We start from the raw sequence: 7452 nt of genomic DNA, 5'->3' as shown, positions 1-7452 counted from the left end.
CTTCTGTTTTGCTAAGACTGGCTGAATTTTTAGCAAATTTAAACATGCCTCCTCTATAGCACTCATTTGTTTCTTGGTACATCGTGCAAAATAGTTCCTGCGTTGTATGGGTGACATTGTTTGCAATGCGCGAACTATATCAAAAATTTCTGATGGATTCATGGTGTATAAATACGTCTGTGATTAAAAATATGCGATTGGAGTCGTAGATTATCCGGAGTCTCAGGTCGCAAGTTTATAATCAGATATCCGTATTGCTCCTTAATGGCCTTTTTGTATGCGTCCTCTAAATGTTTCATGCCAAGTTGCCGACTCAAGACACGAATTTGTTGAATGTCTCTCACACTTTTGAACAAAATCAGATATTGAGAATTCACTGCTATATCACGCATGCTTTTTCCTTGTTTAAACAAGTTTTGTGAAATAAAATGGCAGTCACATTTTTATGATGCACATCTCGCGTGAACAGTGTTGAGGCTTTTACATTATTTGCTAATTCTTCCATCAAATCATCAAGAATGAGTAACGTTGGGACAACAGGGTTGAAAAATCCTTCTTCAAACAGTTTATTGAAATCAGATATTAATTCAACAGAAGATGGGAAATCTTTGAACAAATTCTGCCAACTGCCGTATGCATATACAATACGCTTGGGGCAAGGATAAAAGTACTTGTGCGGCTCTTTCAGTAACTTTATAATCAAAGTAGATTTGCCAGACATTGTGGGTCCACAAACGTACACCGAACACGGTGTCTTGAAACGAAAATCAAAATTTACACGCTCCATTCCTTGTTAAGTTGCAACACTGTGTTTACAACATATACGCAACCTAGCAGCCTGTACCAGCTTAATGAGCAAATTACCAAAACAGCAGTAGATTCAACTTGACCGCAGGCAAGTTAAAACTTCTACCGATTTGGAGCAATTCAGCTCTCTTTTTTCGCATTTTCTTGAAACGAATATATGGAGTTTTTCTTAACAGAACAATGAATACAAATAACTGCCTAACATGTATGTGGAAAACTCAGAAAATGTGTAGCAATGCATGCAGAGTCAACGGAAACGTCAAGTCGTAAAAGTCAAAGTTTGCGATGGAAAAACTCATTTTTTTAATAGAATCGTGCAAATTAACTGAAATTTTCAAAACAATTCTTCGGGCAAGGTAAACAAGCCGACAGTTCTATTAGGACACTGCGCAACCAGTTTCTCACACTGTGTTAACGTAAAAATTGGCTCATCTTCTTCCGTTTTGCACTCGTCACGCTGGTCGATTCCGATGGAATTATTTTCCCATTGTGCAACCAGTTTATCGCATTGTGATAAAGTAAGGACTGGCTCCTCCTCTCCACATTTGTCAATTTCATTCAGCCATTCTTCCAACTCGTTGGACTTTTCCTCCTGAACAGGCTGACTCAAATCAGCCTTAACCGGATTGGTCCGATTTTGCTTCTGAGGTGTGGTCTGCGTATTTCGACTAACAGATTTAGTACTAATCTTGAACTCGCACATCATATCTGCCTCCGGCAGCCGCTTGCGCTTGCGAGGTGTGGTCTGTGTACCTTGAGTAGCAGTGGTGGGGGTGGCACCAACCAGTGACTCACACATGAGCTCCGCCTCAAGTTCCTGACAAACTCGTCAATGTCCGAGGTAGCAGATTTTCGTTTTTGCGCACGGCACTTACATCAAAGTCAGGAGACGGTGGCGGATTAGAAGGGAGAGTGGATCGGAGGCGGTCAATGCAAGTGTTTACTGCTTTGACACTCTTGGCGCCTAAAATCGTACACTTTCCCGAACTAAACACTTTAACCGTGATTCCAAGATCGTCGTATCGCATTTTGGCCGCATCAAACAGTTCTGGCTCGTAATACAGGCTGTTGGCTTTCGCAAATTTATACAGATTAATAGGATGCTGATGGTTGTACGTCGCCATGATGTTTGCAATGCGCTTGCTGAGAACTTTGGCCGAAAAACCAAGATGGGTTAAGCGAAAACGGTATCGCTTCAACAGTGTGCGTACTTCTTTTTCAGAAGTACCACCATTGATGATCGCTTTGCCCGAACTGAAAACTTGGCAATAGCTCCCATCATAAGATGTAAGATTGAGCGCCTTAAAATCCTTCACAGATGTACACTTAGTGGACGATGCAATTTTCTGCAGATCAAACTTGCAGTCAAACACAACAACAGTTATGATATGGTGAATCATTTTCCAAGTAGAATGAAATAAGAACCGTGCAAAACTGAAAATGAAGTGAGACTGATTTCAGACCTGTTCCTTCATACCCTTTTTTATATGCATTTCATCGTTCATATCTGCGGAGCAGAAGCAGGAATTTCCGTGCACCGTAAGCCAATCAGAAGTCAAGATCCGCCTTCTAAAGAAATCTGGAACTTTCTAATTTAGAGTGCTACCCAGAAACCACAATACTTTCAGCTTGGCCGCAGACAAGCTAAGAGTAATGCAGATTTTGGGGCAACGCCCTCTTTTTATTTTTTTATTTTTTTTTATGGTTTTACATTTTTCTTAGATGATTTTATAAATATGTAAAGGCCGGAACTGACGATGGACTAACTCTCTGCACACTTTCCTTTCTTTCTTTTCTGCTTCTGACCGATACTTTTGTGATCTTTGACTTTCTGAGGCTTATTTATAGACACACGCGCTGACTGGCTTTTCTCACTTTTATTGACTGACTTCCCGGGCACCAACACAAAGCATCCCAACATGTTTATATCCTCCGCCGCTTCATGCTAAGCGGCGGAGAGATATATTAGCTGCATGCAGGCGGGGCCGCCGCTGGTTCCGTGCGTCTCCATATGTGGAAGTAGCCTTCCCATCCGCTACACTCCACATTGCTCCCCTTTTCAGAGCCGCGCGTCCTCGTGCGATATAATGGCAGCTTAGTTAAAAACAATCAACAGAATTACGAAGACTTAAACACTAATACTATCAAACGGCAAGACTTCAACAGAATACTGAGCAAATACATTACAAAATACTGAACCATTACAAACCCCCGGTTTTCACGATACAACACGTTCACTTCACTGCAACTACAACTCCGGCGACTGTTCATGGCCGTCTCCCTCTCGCGGAACTTCCGGTTCCGGTTCGTCATCGGTTCGGTTCTGGTTCGGTTCCGGTTCAGTTTCGATTTCGGTTACCATCAGTGCTGGATGATACTTAATTGGCTTCCGCGTCGGGTTAAGTGGCTGGTATTTTGCATAGAGTTTCGCGCAATCATTCGACAATTTCAACATGTGTGTGTCGTGTTGTGTAGTAGTAGCCAGGTAAGGTTGGCGGGCCTGTTCGTGCGTCTGATGCACCTGCTGGTGCGCTGTCGTTTCCGCTTTTGTCCAACCCACATAATTACACAATCCGTACAGTATCTTGCATTTGTTAGGACTGTTCTTATCATACCGTCCCATATCGTGGCGGCGCTGATGCTCAACGAGCATATTCGGTTTACTGGTGACAAATCCACAGTCGCAATGCCACATCTATAACATAACAGTATGACTTATTAGTCGATATGTGTGATAAAATACGCCCGAACTGCGGCCAACTTGAAAAATCTAATAAAATAAGTAACACCACAGACTAAACTGTAAATAAAAATAACTAAAATTACGACATTTGTACCGGATATAAAAATCCAATGGTACTGATCGAAAAATGCATACTAACACCATATCTGGTGTCAACTAAACGAAATTTGAGGACATTCAGCAATTCAAACACCTCATACGTAATTTAGTTCTTGAGTTATTCAGACCATGGTGATGTTTTTCGACGATTGGTCACCATTCTCAAAACAAACTTTTATTACCGATATTTCGGCATGATGTTTTGCAGAATATCTTTCATAGTTGCTGGATAAAATAAATACTTTCATGACACCAAATCAATTCAAATTCCAGTTTTCACCAGGATGAAAATTGGAACTTAAACTTCAATATTACTCAAAATAAAAATAGTTAATGTACCGGATATAACGTATCCATAGGTACCTGCTTATTTTTTACCATTTTTCAGTATTGTGAATAAAGAGAAACTAATCCAAGAATATGGAATTTTTGAACTTATCGCGACGTTTGGTCAAGGAGACGATTTCTGAATCCAGTCGCTCGATCTGTAACTGGATATACCGTCGGCGCGAACTTTCTGCGCGTCTTTCCATAGTAATTTTCTTCATTTCTTTTTTAATAGTGCGCCAGTTGTCACAAGTATTCACCGCAATAAAATAAGCAGTATGTAACTTCATATGTGAGACACATTCGGACCAATCCCGCGGGACAAAAGTACACGTTGTACCTTCTTTTTCGGACAGTTTCCCGTTTTTGTATTGCATTATGTTATGACAACAAACATGAGGCATGTCAATCCTCCATTTTTTCTGCTTCATAAGGAACTGTCCTCTGGCATGAGCTTGATGATGTTGTGACGCGAGAAAGTATCGATCCGTCCAAAATCCACATTTCACACAAAAGAATTGAAACATTATTAATACAACGGATAAGGACGACGAAAGACAAATAACTATTAGGCAGAAAAAAAAAAATTTAGCGCCCGGTATAACTGACCATGTGGGCAAAATTTACGGACACTTCTCACATAAATGACAACGATACTGCAGGTCGTTCTGAAATCCACCATAACATTTCGAACAAAAAAATTCCAACTCTGGATGCGTACGAAGATGTCTTAACATCACTCTTCGCAGAATAACTTTCTTACACACACCGCATTTTACCCGATTTAACCGCAAGTGACGTTCTTCCTTATGTCTTCGATAATCTTCGCTCCGGGCAAAAGTGGATTCGCATAATCGACATCGAATACGAGGATTTTTTGTAATTTTTGGCATACTATAACAAAACAAATCAATCTAAATATATTAACACCAAATATTTTTGGCCATTTGAAACGTTTTATTCTTTTTTTCTTTTTGGCACAGCACTTGTTGTCAACAACGGAGTTTGGGCCGATAACAGAGCCCATCTCTCAACATCGACTGCTTCTGGTTCGATAAATAAAGGAAGTCTTAAGGCAAAAACTGCCGGGTTGTGTTGAAAGGCAATATAAAACCGATTATGGTTTTCCGTATGAGCCCGTAGGTGCTGCGCATTATCACAAACGTAATGACAAAAATCAAAGTCACACATAATAGGATTATCATCCAGAGTTAAACGCGAAGCCATGCGCCCTTTTTGATGGCGCGTCCAATGCACAAGAAAATCTAAATAATTTGAAATTATCGCTCCACAAAGGCATAAATATTTATTAATGCTGGGTAAATATGAAGGTTGCTCCAACACAGGCGGAGTAGGCATTTTCACTCACACAATCAAAGATATTTTTTGCGTTTTGTAAGTTTCACAACTAACCACAACAAAATACTTGCACACGCGCGCTGAGACTATTGCTCAGTATTCATCTTTAGTGGCAAACGGTAGAGACCGTAAATTGCCGATTTTCTTTTGATCAAAGAGGATGAAATATTGTAAGCACTTTTGCAATAACAGGCGACTGTTAATTTTCACTGTATTGGTACAATAATTATGCCAAAACTCTTTGGCCAGAATACCTGCCACCTTTTGGCTGTCTGAAACAATAATATACGGAGAAGGGCGATCTTGCAAAAAGATTTCTTCGTATGTCAAAGGTGCGAAGGTCGCGTTCACTGCAATTTCAGGCATATCAGCTTCCCAGCGAGATGTTGGTCCTGGGCCAATAGAAGTACCAAATTTCTTAGGCGGAGGTAAGGAGATTTCTTTCATAGCACTGTTAAGCAAATATAATTTATGGAAAATATGATGATTCTCCGGTAAATAAAGCTCCCGAACAACATCCGGTCGCAGATGAAAGGGCATATCTGCCGCTCGGGTATGTACACCACCCACGATCATAAGACTCAAGACCAAACTAACGGACCAAACAATAGGAGTCATTTTTATGGTATTTTCCTTAAGTATTTAAACGGTTACAAGATCACAAACAAGACTATTCACTCTAAAACTGTCTCAAGCTCTCATGTGTATCGATAACCTTTCGCCCGTAAGGCTGCGATCATAGAGTCTGAAATATACGCCGTCGAATGCAACTGCACATCTGAAACTGTACCATACTGTTGGAGCAAAGTAGGATTATATAGCATCCAGTACTGAATGCACTTATACACGATCGCTGGAACATGGCCAACAAAACGGATTAAATGACAGATTTCCTGGTACCGCTGATGATTCATAAACCGCGCAACTTTCTCAAGTTCTAAAATAGTAGTTAAGGGAGGAGTAAAATGCTGAACATCCGTAATCACTGTTTTCAACACGTTACGTTGTAACTGCGACAACCCCTCAACTGTACCGTTATAAATCGTCTCCTTATAAGGAGATGCTGGCAGCACCGTTTTCATACGTACGACATCGTCCAAATGCAACTGATACTGAATTCGATAATGTTCCAGGTGCAACGAGCGCAAAAACACATTCAATTCATCTTTTTCCGTATAATGCTGAGACAAAATATAGTTATTATACGCACACTCCATACAATCTGCTACTCTCCCAGCCAAATAAGGAAGATACTGAGAACGCGTCTTATTCTTAAACACCTCATCTATTGGAGGCGGCGTCGGGATCTGCTGCTTATGCGGAAAATGACCACCAAAAACACCGGAAAACATCACAACAAAAAACAAAAAACACAAAACTAAACTAATTGTTGCCATTGCAACGTTGAACTCAGGCCCAGATTCCGTTGGGGTTGAAATTCAGGTTACGGAACTCACCGTTGAGATTATGCACTCCTCGTGGTGATATAGTTCCTGCTTTTCCTGACTGATTCCCTGATCGACCGGAGTTATTTCCGGTTCGTTTCGGGTTCACCACAATTCGACCTGAATTAAGGTCTTGTCTTCGTGGTAACGTAGACCTTTCCGAATTCAACGTCGATTGCTGGGAATTTACAGTACTGTCTAGTAGGTTATTACTTTCAAAATAAACGTTCGGATCGGCTCGATTCTGAAATCGCACTGGATTCTGCCTTCCTCTAGCTGGGTTCTGACTTGCTGCTAGCTGCAACGTTGATGTGTTACGAGCTTGACTCTTCGTTTCCAAAAATAGATTGTACATTGCATGCCAAAATCCGTAGCGATATAACACTCGGATGATAATCGCTATACCCAGTAAGACTATAATTACTATAATCACATTACGGGGCGTGGTATATACCATCCATGTGCCCATATTGGGTAAATTGTTTCTCTGCGACTCCTGTTCAAAGACATCCGCTAACGATCCTGATCGGGTATTATCAGCCATTGCTGACAACTCCCCGAGCATATCAAGCGCTTGATGATTAGGGGGATCGTGCTGAATAAGTCCCTCTATTACCGATTTATCTGCCTGATACTGAAAAATCGACTTTAAATGGGCGTGGTCAATCTGAA

This window comes from Paramacrobiotus metropolitanus, unplaced genomic scaffold (assembly GCF_019649055.1).
Source record: "Paramacrobiotus metropolitanus isolate TYO unplaced genomic scaffold, Prichtersi_v1.0 Parri_scaffold0000082, whole genome shotgun sequence".
Classification (NCBI taxonomy): domain Eukaryota; kingdom Metazoa; phylum Tardigrada; class Eutardigrada; order Parachela; family Macrobiotidae; genus Paramacrobiotus; species Paramacrobiotus metropolitanus.
The sequence above is the reverse complement of the archived record's forward strand: the minus strand, read 5'-3'. Positions refer to the sequence as shown.